General features: G+C 40.9%; 1 pseudogene; it reads left to right on the forward strand.

The window, feature by feature from the left end:
* Positions 1-234: 234 nt before the first annotated feature.
* On the forward strand, positions 235-10,876 carry LOC102873894 (annotated as a pseudogene).
* The last annotated feature ends 4,353 nt before the right edge of the window (positions 10,877-15,229 follow it).

Genomic DNA, 15,229 nt, shown 5'->3' on the forward strand with positions numbered 1-15,229 from the left:
TAAACATCACTGGACCAATAAGTAACATCACAACAAATAGAGAAAACATTGACGTTGTCAATGATTTCATCAATCTTCTCCAGCGTCTTAATTAATTCATTCTTTACTAATTGGTGTCAATTCACCAGGTTGTTGAGAATCTTCCCCTCCTTTTCAAGTATGATGCGCTTCTCCAAGACTATCAGGCATATGAATACCATAGACAGCCCTTTGTGGTCCCAGCTGAGACCCATAATGGTGCAGCAGGATGAGGTCCTGGATGAACTGTTGAGGCATGGATCTTTGGTTGTAGTCCTTGGTGCAAGGCCTGAGGGCCCAAAGGCAGAGGAAGGGGAATCTACACTCTTAAGCATTGATGGAAGTCCCAAAGGCAAAAGGGGAGGAAAGTCTACTGTCTCAAATGTTGATGGAGGTCCCCAAGGTGAAGGGAGCCAATTGTACCCTTTTAAGTATTAATGGAAATCCTAAAAGAGGAAGGAAACACGTCTACCCTCTTAAGGTTAATGGAAGTCCCAAAGGTGGAAGGAGGCAAGCCTACCCTCTTTAAGTATTGATGGAATCTCAAAGGAGGAGGGAGATGAGTCTGTTCTTTTAAACATTGATGGAGGTTTCAAATAGGATGTGCAATAAGCTGGAGTTGGAAAATAAAATGGAAGAACTCACTTGCCATTTCTCAAGTTGAAAGAACTGAAAAACAAAGTTAAGCCTCCAAGTTGCAATACTGAGAGATGCTATACACAAAATATTGAACAATCCAAGAAGTATCAAAAGAGGATGGAAGGAGAGATAGGGCTTCCATTTGCAATGTTCATGCTATTGTCGCTGCCAGAGTTGCTGCAGCTGGGAAGAAGTGGACAGGAAGGACTTGGCTGAACCCTCTTGTCATCAAGATGTCCACTGGTGGGTAAAGCCCTGCATGAGGCCAAGAGTCACACTGTGACCTGTGAAGCGAACATGGCCAAGGTATACCAGAAGAAACTTATCGAGGAAAAGACAACATGAACTGTTAGATGAGAGTCTAACATCACAGTCACAGTCACCTGTAGAGACTGCTACGTGGCACAGCTGAAACATATGCACATCCCTGTCAACAAGATCTGCTTCTGGATACTGCCTGACATGCTGAAAAGTGTCCCCATGTCAAAGAACATGAAGAATAAAAACCAGGGATCTGGGCCCATCAGGAGCTATCTGTAATCCTGAAGGTCCAGATGGCGACAAGAGGAAGAAGACATGATATAGGATGTGTAAACATCTTCCAGAAGCGAAGATAATTCATATATATTGAACAAAACTTTTGTCTTTTAAGTTAGCTGAGTAGAATGGGCTTCGATGGGGGATGGAGGTGGGGATAGGTGGAGAGATGTTGATTGTTTACAAAGTTTTTTGGCTAGGAGTTCTTTTGTCATCTAATTAGACCTGAGGAAAATGTTAAATAAAATAAATACATTTTTTGTTTTGTTTTGAAGGAAAATTACAAAAAAAAAAAAAAAAGATGGAAGAAATACGCAGAGTCACTGTACCAAAAAGAACTGGTTGAGACTGAAGAATTTCATGTGAACAAGAGCCAACAGTATTGAAGAACGAGGTTCGAATTCCACTGGAGGCATTGGTAAAAAACAACATCACAGCAATCTATGGAGTATCAATTGACATGTTTAACAGATGCAACCCTGGATGTTTTCTCCAGTGTATATAAACTAGGAAATTTGTGGACCAGCTGCTTGACTGACTGACTGGAACAGATCCATATTTGTTCCCATACACAAGAAAGAAGATCCTACAGAAAGTGGAAATTATCAAACAAAAACAAACAGATCCATCCTAGAGAGGGTTAAACCAGGTTACTCCTTGGAGGCAAGGACTCTGGGGCTTCGTCTGACATACTTTGGACATGTTGTAAGGAGAGACAGGTCCTTGGAGAGGGACATCATGCTTGGTAAGGTAGAGGGACAGCGCAAGAGGGGAAGACCCTCTATGAGATGGACTGATTCAGAGACTGGAGTAATTGGGATGGGTGTGTCAGAGGCAATGCGATTGGCACAGGATAGAGTAGGGTTTAGGGCTGTTGTACATAGGGTCGCTATGAGTCGCAAACAACTCGACGGCACATAACAACAACAACAACATCATTAATATTATAAGAAAGCAAAATATTGCTGAAGATGATTCAACAATGGCTAGAACAATAAATAGTCAGAGACTATAAGAAGTTCAAGCTGGCTTTAGGAGAGGCTATAGCTCATTGTTGGTGTCAGATGGACTCTGGCTGAAAGCAGAAAATGCCAACAGAATGTTTATTGGTGTCTTAGTGGTGATGCAGACACATTTGACTGTATGGATCATAACAAACTATGGCTAACACTCAGTAGAATGGGAATTCCAGAACACATAATTGTACTCATATGAAAACTGTACATAAGCCAAGAATCTGTGGTTTGACCAGAACAGGGGAACACAGCATGGTTTAAAATCAGTAAAAGTATATGTCAGGGTTGTATCCTTTCTTTATAGCTATTCAACTTATACACAAAGAAAATAATTTGAAAAGCTCATTTATAATGAAGAACCTGGCACCAGGATCAGAGGAAGACATATCAATGACTTGAAATATGCAGATGACACAGTCATGCTTGTTGAAAGCACAGAGGACTTGAAACACTTACTGTAGAGGATCAAAGACTGTTGCTTTTATTATCGATTGCAGCTCAACATCAAGAAGACAAAAATTTTTATCACTGGACTGCTAAGAAACATCATGATAGAGGGAGAAAAGATTGAGACTGTCAATGATCTCATCTTAATTGGATCCACAGTGAACAGCCTTGATACTGGGAGTCAGGAGATCAGGAGATGCAATTCTGCTGTCAGAGACCTCTCCAAGTTATCGAAGAGCAAAGATACCAATTTGAAGAATAAGGTATGTATGATTCAGGCCATGGGTTTTCAATCACTTGCTATGCTTCTGAAAGCTGGACAATGAATAAGGAGACAGAAGAACTGATAGATGCCTGTGACTTTTGGTGTTGGAGAAGAACACTGAACATCCCATGAACTGCCAAGAAACAGATGTCTTTGAAAAAGTACAGCCAGAGTGTTTCTTAGAGGTGAGGATGGTGGACTATGCCTCACATATTTTTGGCATGTTGCTAGGAAATGCATTTTCTTGGAGAGGGATATATATCATCCTAGGAAAGATAGAGGGTCAGTGAGAGGAAGACCTTTAATGAGATGGAATGACACAGTGACTATAGCAATGGACTCAAGTGTGTCAGAGATGAAGACGGCCCAGGACAGGACAAGATTCAGGTCTTAAGATTCAGGTTTTTCTCAGGGTCATTATGAGTTTTATTCAACTTGGTGGCACCTAACAACAACAGCAACAACAACAATCAACTCCCTTTCTATGTTGTTGTTATGTCCTTTCTGTTGTTGTTATGTGTCATTGAGTGAGAAGCCATTCACTGTTAGCTGATCCTCCAGCAAGTTATCATGCTGAGATTGTCCATCTTTCTCTGACAAAGCAGCTGGTGGATTTGAACAGCCTGCCTCTGTGTTGCCAGCATAACTGCTTACCTAGAAGGCCACCCTTCTCTATAAAATACACTTAATAAATTATTCAATAAACTAATTGACTCCCTACTTTGTGTAAGTAGCCAGGAAATAAAAAAATGTATTGCGATGGGAAAGTCTGCTGTTAGGGAGCTCTCCAGAGTACTGAAGAGCAATGGTGTCTCTCTGGAGACTAAGGTGCACCTGATACAGACCATGGTCTTTGCAATCACTTGTTATGCATCAGAGAGTTATACAATGACTAGGAAGGATAGAAGGAGAATTGTTTCCTTTGAGCTGTGGTGCTGGAGAAGAGTACTGGATATACCATGGACTGCCAAGAAAACAAACAGATTCATCCTGGAGAGGGTTAAACCAGGCTGCTCCTTGGAGACAAGGGTTCTGGGGCTTCATCTGACATACTTTGGACATGTTGTAAAGGAGGGAATGGTCCTTGGAGAGGGACATCATGCTTAGGAGGGTGGAGGGATGGCGCAAGAGGTGAAGACCCTCTATGAGGTGGATTGATTCAGTGACTGGGGTAATCGGGATGGGTGTGTCAGAGGCAGTGTGATTGGCACAGGACAGAGCAGGGTTTAGGGTTGTTGTACATAGGGTCGCTATGAGTTGCAAACAACTCGACGGCACATAACAACAACAACAACAACTTTGTGTAAGTGTAAAGATACAGCACTTTACCAGTTAAAATCCCTGCTTTCTTGTAACTTACATTAGTGAGACCATCATTATCTATATTTTTGCTTCCAAAATGTGATAGCCTAATATTTTTATTATTAGAGTACATAGGAAAAAATGGAGTACATAGAAAAATTAAATCATGTATTTTAGAGAAAAGCTATTTTCTCTCAGTGATAATCTGCTCCACACAGTCACTGTATTTCTTCTATATATAGCTCATGATATTCTTTATGATATTGTAAAGATTTCATTTATTTTGTCAAAAGCTGTTAGTAGTAGTAGGGAAATGATGCTGAAATTTCTCTTCCTTATTACAGTAATTAGGAGGGGCTATCAATACATGGAGTCATGTAATAAAATGGATTTAAGAGAAAGTTCTGGTACTCATTAGCATTTCTCTTATCTTGAAAGAGACTCCCCCTTGCCCCTAGTTTTTGGAATATTGAGACTTTGTCACTTGCAGGCCTTATGATGCTTTTCAGAGAAGCAGAGTCTTGGCCCCACTTTCCTCTGGACTTAGGAATGGTGCTATTGCCAAGACCAACATTCTTACCCTTTCATGTGACCCAGTGCTCTATGCCTCCTATATGTGCTTCTTGAGCCTGGCTTATAAAATCTTTTGCATATTCTTACAGGGAATGAGAAGTATCTGCTATGAGAATGACCCTTCTCCTTTTTACACAAGACATTATGAAACAACAGTACCTTACTTCCAGAATTCCAGTGATATTACCTACTATACTTACATAATTTCAGTACTTATGTGAATTTGAGCTATACAATTTCAGTCCAAAAGCCAAGTGTGGCTTAGAATTGTTATTCTGAAGAAGCAATATGGTACTCAGAGAATGTTGTTCTTGCTGATTGCCTTTAAGTCAAGCATGACTCATAATGACCCCAGGAACAAAAGGCCTGAAGCCTTTCTATAACTACTGTCATTTCTCCAAGTTCATAAAGCCCAAAAACCATCAAATGTTCCATATGCGATCCTCATAAAGACAAGAGAAGCCATCTTCCAGCATCAAACCAAGTCACAGAGAATAGATGTCCCATATCTAATATTCTTCCTTTTTAGAATTTTCTAGTCTACAATATTAATGATTAGCACTTGTACAGAAAGTTATTGATCATGTAAGTCACAGAAAGAAAACTATAAAAGTGTACCTCAGGAAAAAGAGAATTCAATAGAAAGAACAATCTATTACAATATAGTGTTTATAAGTACTTGGGAGGCTAGAGAAGCTTTGTCCTCCTTTTATACTCCCAGCAATTAGAAGAAGATTATAAAGAAACCAGCTGCTTGGTAGAATCCAAGACTGGGCTCTTGCCTAGGCAGCTCCTCAATTTCAGCTTTGCCTGCATACCCTAAGGTTATCTGCTTCTTAGATATGAGTCACCTTAAATGATATATCACAGGACATATCATATCCTTAGTATAGCATCAGAAATGCACACACCAAGTCATTTACCATAAGGTGCTATGTTGTTGTTAAGTGCCATTGAGTTGTAGACGACTTAAAGTGACCTTATGAATGAAAGACCTGAACACTTGTATAATTTTCATCGCTTCTCCAAGTTCAAAGAGTTTCCAGAGGCAAGCTATTTCAGAAGTAGATGCCACTCATGCTTCCAAGCTTGTTTTAGTCAGAAAGCTCCACCAAACACTGTTCATCATGGGTAACCATTATCGCATTTGACACATAAGTGTCACAGTGTTTAGCATCACAATAACCATGAGTTAGTTACCTCTATACAGCAAATGGACAGAACAGTGTTATCCCACTTAGAAGAATGTTTGACCAAAAACAAATAAAATCAGGCCTGAGGGCCACAGATTAAAATCACCCACCTTTGGCTTGGTAGCAAAACTTTCTATCCACTAGGCCAACAGAGCTCTCTCTGTTATTGGTTTTTTATTGCCTTTGAGTCGAGCACAACTCATAGCGACCCTATGAACAAAAGGCCTGAAGCCCCTCTACAATTATAGACATTTATCAAAGTTCATAGAGTTTCTGAATGGATGTTATTTAGTAAGTGGATGCCACTCCTGCTTCCAAACCTATCATAGAATGTTATGGTTATGTGCCATTGAGTCACTTGCAATGTATAGTGACACTATGTATAGCAGCTCTGAACCCTTCCTTGTTTTGAGCCAGTTTCACTAATTCCAACACACCAACCCCTATTACCCCAGTTACTATATCAGTCCATCTCATCTGGGGTCTCCCTCTCTTGCACTATCCATCCACCCTTCTGAGCATGATGTCCTTCACCAAGGACTGATCTCTTCTGGTCACATGCCCAAAGTGTGGTGGAGCTTCAAAATCTTATCCTCCTAAGAGAGACTTGGTTTCACCCTCTCCAAGACAGATCTATCTTGGCAGTTCATAGTATGTTCAAGATTCTTCTTCAGCACCACAGAAGACATCTATTCTACTTCTGTCATCCTTATTCATTGTCCAACTCTCTGAAGCATAACAAGTAATTGAGAAGACTATGTCCTGGATTAGGCATACCTTTGCATCTGTACTGACATTGTTGCACTTCAGCACTCTGGAGAAGTCCATGACAGCAGTTCGTCTTTTGATTTCCTGACTGCTGGTACCAAGGGTGCTGATTGTGGATCTGAGCAAGCTGTCATTGTTAACAACCTCAATCTCTTTTCCATCTAATGTTGTAATGCCAATTGTCCCAGTGGTGAGAATCTTTGTCTTCTTGATGTTGACCTTCAATCCATAGTCCTTTACCTTTTGCAGCAAGTCCTTCAGGTCTTCTTCAGTTTCAGAAAGCAAGGTTGTGTCATCTGCATATTGTAGGTTGTTAATGAGTCTTCCTCCAATCTTGATGCCACACTCGTCCTTTGTAGACTGCTTTCCGAATGATCTGTTCTGCATATAAATTGAAAAGGTACAGGGACAGGATGCATCCGTGACACACTCCTTTTTTAATTTTGAACCATGCAATATTTTGTTGCTCTGTTCTATGCTATAGGATTATCAAATAATCCTATCTCCTGAAAAAAGTTGTCTAGAAGATAGAACACATACAGAGGGTTTCTAAGAGAGTAGATTCAGACATGGAGTCAGTGGTTGTGTTGTTGGGATTCTAATGAATCTAGTATGTTAACATATTCTGAATTACTAGATATTAGTATATTAATATATTTAACATGTATTGACATATTGAACAAACAGATATGCTCATAAGATTGTGCCAAGAAATCTGGAGGACAACTACCTGGCCAACTGACTGGAAGAGATACATACTTATTTCCATTCCAAAAACAGTGACCCAGCAGAGTGTGGAAATTATCAAACAATATCACTAATATAACACACTGTCAAAATTCTGCTGAAGATTATCCAGAAATGACTGGAATAGTACATTGACAGAGAAAAACCAGAAATACAAGCTGGGCTTAGAAGAGGTCATGGCACTACAGACATTATTGCCAACGCCAGATGGATCTTGGCAGAAAACAAAGAGTACCAGGGAAATGTCTATCTGTATTTCATTGACTATACAAAAGCAATTGACTGTGTGGATCACAACAAATTGAAGCCGACCTTGAGGAAAATGGGAATTCCAGACACTTTTTTGTACTTATGCAAAACCTTACTTGGACCAGGAGGCAGTCATTAGAACAGAGCAAGGAAATACTGAATGGTTCAAAATCAGGAAAGGTGTGTGTCAGGGATACATCCTGTCTCCATGTCTTTTAAATTTATATGCAGATCAGATAATTCAGGAGACTGGGCTTTATGAGGAGGAAGGTAGCAATCAGGATTGGAGGGAGACTCATCAACAACCCACATTCTGCCGAAGATACAACCTTGCTTGCTGAAACCTTGCTTGAAGAAAGACATGAAGCATTTTCTGCAGAAGATCAAGGACTGTAGTCTTCAATATTGGATTGAAGCTCAACATCAAGAAGACAAATATTCTTGCCAATAGGCCAATTGGCAGCACCATGATAGATGGAGAAGAGATTGAGCTTGTTAATAATTACAGCTTGTTCGGCTCCAAGTCAACACTCTTGGTACCAGTAGTCAGGAAATCAAAAGATGAATGGCATTGGGAAAATCTGCTGTCAGGGACACCTCCAGGGTACTGAAATGCAATGATGTCAGTCCTAGAGACTAAGGTGCATCTAATCCAGGACATAGTCTTCTCAATTACTTGCTATACTACAGAGAGCTGGACAATGAATAAGGATGACAGAAGAAGAATTGATGCCTTTAAGTTGTAGTGCTGGAGAAGTCTTGAACATATCATGGACTGCCAAGAAAACAAATAAGTCTTTCTTAGAGAATGTGAAAACAAGTTTCTCCTCAGAGACTAGGATTTTGAAGCTCTGTCACACATACTTTAGGTACATGGCCAGGATGGATCAGTCTTTGGAGAAGGACATCAAGCTCAGAAGGGTGGAGGGTCGGCACAACAAAGGAAGACCCCAGATGAGATGAAGTGATACAGTAACTGAGGTGATGGTGATTGGTGTATCAGAGTCAGTGATACTGGCCCAGCACAGGGAAAGGTTCCGAGCTGCTGTACATAAAGTTCCCATGAATCGCAGGAGACTCGATGGCACATAACAACAACAATGAATCTGCAGCTCTGGTGACCTAGGGGTAAATAGCTATACTGCAAACTCAAAGATGCAGGGTTTAAGTACACTAGCTGTTCCATGGAAGAAGGATGGATAATTTTCTCCCGTGTAATTTTACTGCCTCTGATAGCTGGTAGCAGTAGTAGGGAAAACTGCCTCCAACTGCTGCTGGAGGGTAAACTATGAATCAGTTCTGACTTGATGGCACGTAACAACAACAATAAGTCTAGAACCATTCAGTAGCTAAACCCGCCAGTTTTCCCAGAAGTCACAGTATATACTCCCTGAACAATGATAGGACATATCACCAAATTCTTTCTCCTCAAGGTTGCTTTCTCTGTGCACTCTTTTATGCTCTGCCAATGAAGACAGTCTAACCCTACAGGAAGTATATGATAAATAACTCACAAAGTTCAAGTTCAATCCATCAACTGCTTTACAGGAGAAAGATGAGCAATCTCTTCCCATACAACCCACTGTCTCTGATAATCTACTGGAGTGTCAACTATGAGTCATCTGACTCCACAGTACATAGCAACAGTTACCACACTTCGCTGCTAACTGAAAGTGTGGATGAACCTACCTTGAGTCCTCTTAGAAGAATGGCCTGGATATCTACTCCCCAAAAGTAGCCATTGAAAGCCCTGTGGAGCACAGTGATACCTGACATACGACAGGTTGCTATGAATTGGAATGAATTTAACAGCAAATGGGTTATTTTATTTTAACTACAATTTATTCTTGTTTTAAAAAATAAATTTTAACTGCATTTTAGGAGTTCCTAAAATTCTACCTTTAAGCTTGAACTATCTCTTGATTCATTCCTAAAGATTTTACTAGCTAATTTCTCAGAAATCTTTGTACTGTCTTTTCCAAATAGATATGTCCCATGTATGGAATAAAAAATCCTTAGTTTTAGCAAGACTATAAAGCATGGCTTTGTCATCACTATTCCAGGATCACTGAATGCTCCATTTTTTATTTTTTTTTTTGTGCTCCATTGCCTGGTTGTTAGCTTAGGTTTTAAGTGCCAACCTGTTTTTTCTTGCACTCTATCTCAATCACTTCTTTGTTTGACAAGTTCACAAGGTACACATTAGCTCTGAGTTCTGAGGTAACAGTGATTAAGAGGCAGGAAAGTGAGTAAAAGCCACGCCCCCACTCCCTGAGAATTTTAAGGGTGGGAGAGAAACGCTGAGAACAGAGTGCGAATGGGAAGGTTGGAAAACTGAAAGAACAGAATGTTACTTACCCGGAAACGAATTCCTCCTAAACACTTGACTAGTCAGAAATAAAGTAGACATTTTACACACAATGCTAATTAGGATCTCACAAGAGACTAATTCTAAAATAGAAAGATTCATTCAACCTCACACAATGGGACCATATTGCATGGCTATTTTGGTACCCAGGGAAAAATAAACTAACAGGAAGGTCGTGTAAAATATCATTTATAAGGAATTCCCAAATATCCTTTTATGAGAAGCAGTGAAATGTGTTCCAAATGAGTTCAGGTAGACAAGAACTCAGACTCTGGTTTGAATGAATTCTTGTTTTCAACTATCTAGTAGAAAATAAAAGATTTGCCAGGATTGCCCTTCTGGAAGAGGCCTGGTGGCATAAAGAGGACGAAGCCAAAGAGGCCCAGGCCAACCTGGTGAAGGTCCAGGAGGAGCTGCCCCTGCTGAGGACGCCACCCCACGTGTCCGAGTCAGTGAGCTACCACGTCCAGGAGACCATGCAGGAGGAGGCAGCGAGTACAGCGGCTACAGCGCCGAGCTGTCCGGTGAGGGCATCACGGACGACCGCTAAGAGGAGAAGAGCATGACGGAGGCCGAGAAGAACGAGCGTGCGCAAACGGCAGCTGGGTCCCGACCAACGAATGTCCTGGGGGCCCAGAACGAGAAGAAGAGGACCCACAACGACATCATCCACAATGACAAGATGCAACAGGGGCAGCAGATGATCCCGCAGGGCAACAGCAAGCAGAGGATCGGCGAGTTCAAGGCCAAGTAGATGCGGCTGAGGCAGGCCTGTCCCCTGCGCGGGTGGCCCCAGGATCGGCCAGCTAGAACCCCTCATCATAGTTCAGTTTCTTTCCAGTGGGAGACTCCTGGGGCCGGAGGGCTTCTGGGTGGTTACCCCAGTTGTATCATAGTGACAGGTGTTCCGTTAGGATCACACGGCCGCGGCCTGTTTTGTGTTTGGAGCAGGACTGTTTAGGAAGGATGCCTATAAAGTCGAAAGGGCAAGTTTCACATTGGAGCCTATATATTTACGGGCGCAAATTGAGTCTAACACACAGACACATAAACTTAGTCCCTCCAGTATAGTCAGCTGAGAAAATCCCACAGTGCTCATGCAGAATAAGCGAGCGAGGAGGACACTCATGCTTATTAAACTGCTTCCGTTTTGTTTTGCTTTGACATTTAGAAGGACACACTGTTGGACTTCCTCACCTAATTAATGATCAGCAATAGAATACAGTATTTATATATAAGTGATAATACGGATTTATGACATCAGTTTAAAAAGAGGAAGTAATGTTCTGTATATTTCGTTACCTTTTACAGAATATTAAAAGAATTAAATGTGGAAATAAAAAAAAAAAAACAACAAAAAACAAAGAAAGTAAAAGACTTGTGATTTTTTGCTCAAGACATGATTCCTGATTGAAGACGCATTTTCCTTCTGTCAGCCCATGTTGATGAATCACCTCAATTAAACCTGCGTCATATTAAAAGGAGTATCTTCAAAATGCAATATTCAAAGGCACTCTTTCCCATCATGAAATCCACCATTTCTCCCATAATTTATCTTTTGGGCTTTTGGGTGGTTTTGTTGTTGTTGTTGTTTCACTTATGGTCAGACATTAAGGAGTCCTTCCTTGACTTTTCCAGCAATTCTTTTACTTATTAACACCTGAGGGATTCAGCAAATGCCTCACCCATAATTTAATCACAGGAGAAAGTCAGAATTCCTTTTAAAGATATGCTACCTTACAGTTAAAATGGAATGAACTTTTTCACTATAATTGTAACTTCATTTTTTTCTCACTTTTTCATTCATAGTAGAACGTACGATTTTCTGATTGAAAGTGGCCCATGCCAATATATCGCAGCTCACCAGTATGTAAACATTTATGCACTCCACTTTTTTGTTAACATGGTCCATTGCATACTTTGTATGTTTTTGTTCCACTCATTAGTGGTTGTTCGAAAGTCTTTTTTCTCCATTTTTTTTTGTGTCTGTCAGTATGAGAGCTTAGGCTCCAGTGCTATATGTTGTTGTTGTTGTAGTTATGTGCCGTTGAGTCATTTGCGACTCATAGCGACCCTATGCAAAACAGCCCTAAACCCTGCTCTATCCTGCGCCAACTGCATTGCCACTGACACACCCATCCCGATTACCCCAGTCACTGAATCAATCCACCTCGTAGAGGGTCTTCCCCTCCTGAGCTGTCCCTCCTCCCTCCCAAGCATGATGTCCCTCTCCAAGGACCCATCCCTCCTGGAAACATGTCCAAAGTATGTCAGAAAAAGCCCCAGAATCCTTGCCTCCAAGGAGTAGCTTGGTTTAATCCTCTCCAAGATGAATCTGCTTGTTTTCCTGGCAGTCCATGGTACATTCAGTACTCTTCTCCAGCACCACAGCTCAAAGGCATCAACTCTCCTTCTGTCCTCCCTAGTCATTATCCAACTCTCTGATGCATAACAAGCGATTGCAAAAACCATGGCCTGTATCAGGCGCACCTTAGTCTCCAGAGAGACACCATTGCTCCTGAGTACTTTAGAGAGGTCCCTAACAGCAGACTTTCCCATTGTGATACACTTTTTGATTTCCTGACTGCTGATGCCAAGAGTGTTGACTGTGGAGCCGAGCAAACTGAAGCTGTTAACAATCTCAACCTCTTCGTCATCCATCCTGAAGCTGCCAATTGGTCCAGTGGTGAGAATCTTGGTCTTCTTGACATTGAGCCTCAGTCCATACTGAAGGCTGCAGTCCTTGACCCTTCGCAGCAAGTGCATGAGGTCCTCCTCAGTTTCAGCAAGCAGGGTTGTGTCATCTGCATAACGGAGATTGTTAATAGATCTTCCACCAATCCGGATGCCACAATTCTCCTCATAGAGCCCAGCCTCTCGGATAATCTGCTCTGCATACATGTTGAAAAGGTATGGAGACAGGATGCATCCCTGGCGTACACCCTTCCCAATTTTGAACCATGCAGTGTTACCCTCCTCTGTTCTGATGACTGTCTCTTGGTCCAAGTATAGGTTTCACATTAGCACAATTAAATGTTCTGATATTCCCATTCTTCTCAGAGTCAGCCACAGTTTGTTATGATCCACACAGTCAAATGCCTTTGCATAATCAATGAAACACAGATAGACATTATTCTGGTATTCTCTGCTTACAGCCAAGATCCATCTAACATCAGCAACAATATCCCTAGTACCACGACCCCTTCTAAACCCAGCCTGGACTTCCGGCAATTCTCTGCTGATGTGCTGTTCTAATCGTTTTTGGATAATCTTCAGTAGACTCTTGCTTGCATGTGAAATTAATGACACTTTTCTGTAGTTTCCACACTCAGTTGGGTCACCTTTCTTTGGAATGGGAACAAATATAGATCACGTCCAGTCAGTTGACCAAGTGGTTGTTCTCCAGATTTCTTCACACAACTTGGTGAGCACATCCAGGGCAACATCTGTATCTGAAATACTTCAATTGGTATACCATCTATTCCTGGGGCCTTATTTTTTGCTATTTCCTTCAAAGCAGCTTGAACTTCTTCCTTCATCACCATAGGCTCTTGTGCTATATAGAATAGTGTAAATGTCCTCTATTGTTCATAAGGTTTTCCCAGGCCTATTTTTTTCAGAAGTGGACAGTTAATCCTTCTCCCAACTCCATCTTAATCTGGGAGCTCTACTTTAATACAGCATCTGACAGACAAATGCTGTAACCAAAGGAATAGATGATAGACAAGAAAACATATACATAGCTAAGCTATTAAGGATGGCAAATCTCACTCAGATCAACACTTATGGCATCGCCAGTCAGGAAATCAAAATACTGAGCTGCATTGGGGAAATCAGCTATCAAGGACCTCTCAAGAGTTCTAAAGAGCAATGATGTCATTCTAGAGGCTAAGGTGCGCCTTATTCAGGCCATAGCCTTCTCTAATGCTTGCTACACATTTGAAAGTGGGACAGTGACTAAGGATGACAGAAGAAGAATCAATGTCTTTGAGTTGTGGTTCTGGAGAAGAGTACTGAACATATCATGGTCTACCAAGAGAACAAACAAGTCTATCTTGGAGAGAACAAAACCAGGCTGCTCCTTGGAGGTCAGAATTTTAAAGCTCTGTTATTTGGGGCATGTTTCCAGGAGGGATCAGCCCTTAGAAAAGGACATCATACTTGGAAAGGTAGAGGGTCAATGTGGGAGAGGAAGACTGTAGATGAAATGGATTGACACAGTGACTGTGGCAATGATTTCAAGTGTGTCAGATATGGTGAAGTTGGTCCAGGATAGGGCAAGGTTCAGAGCCATTGTTCATAGGGTTTCTGTGAGTCATAGATGACTTGATGGCACATAATAACAACAACATGGTTAAAAGAAAGGAAAAAGAAAAGACCTGGTGAGGATCTAGGAAGATGGGGTAATGATGGGCATAGTTCAATGGTGATTAATTATATAAAACACAATGAATAGGAATAATTGTATGAAACACAATGTGAATGAAGGATACTGTGAAACACTGTATAAGAATTTTGTATGGAAATCAATATAAACCAATTTTTTTTTAAAAAAAAAGGCTAGGGAATGTTTTTGCAATACACAGTGATGTTGATCTCCAGTTTCGATTGCACTAATCGTTAAACCTTCAAAAATGTGTTTCAAAGGAGACCTTACTTTTCTCTATTTAAATATTGGCAAAGACCCAAACACTATCTCTATACTAATTTATTTATAACATATTCATCCTTGAGACATTGAAGAGCCAGAGAATTCCCATAAGCATTTTGTTTTCTTTCCTGTTCAATCTTCATATTTTCTTGAATATGTGAGTGTGAAAAAGTATTGCTAAGCCAGGAAAACAGACCTCACAAAAGATCCTCAAAAAGGAATATGCAAATCTGGGAACACATTCCAGGATTTCTAGCTACCAGGACAGAATTTGATGTTTAAGAAATAGCCAGAAATGACATGCTTCTCTAGTAAATCATTATATTTTCAGGCAGTGCCCAAGGAGCATTTGTAGAGGGAACTAGTTCATAAAACTATTAGTCTCTGTGCAGTAAATTCTTATTCACTGCTGGTGGGAATGTAAGATGGTGCAACCATTGTGGAAGGTGGTGTGGC

The sequence above is a fragment of the Elephantulus edwardii genome, unplaced genomic scaffold, assembly GCF_000299155.1.
Source record: "Elephantulus edwardii isolate Elephantulus edwardi_28Jun2011 unplaced genomic scaffold, EleEdw1.0 scaffold00047, whole genome shotgun sequence".
Classification (NCBI taxonomy): Eukaryota; Metazoa; Chordata; class Mammalia; order Macroscelidea; family Macroscelididae; genus Elephantulus; species Elephantulus edwardii.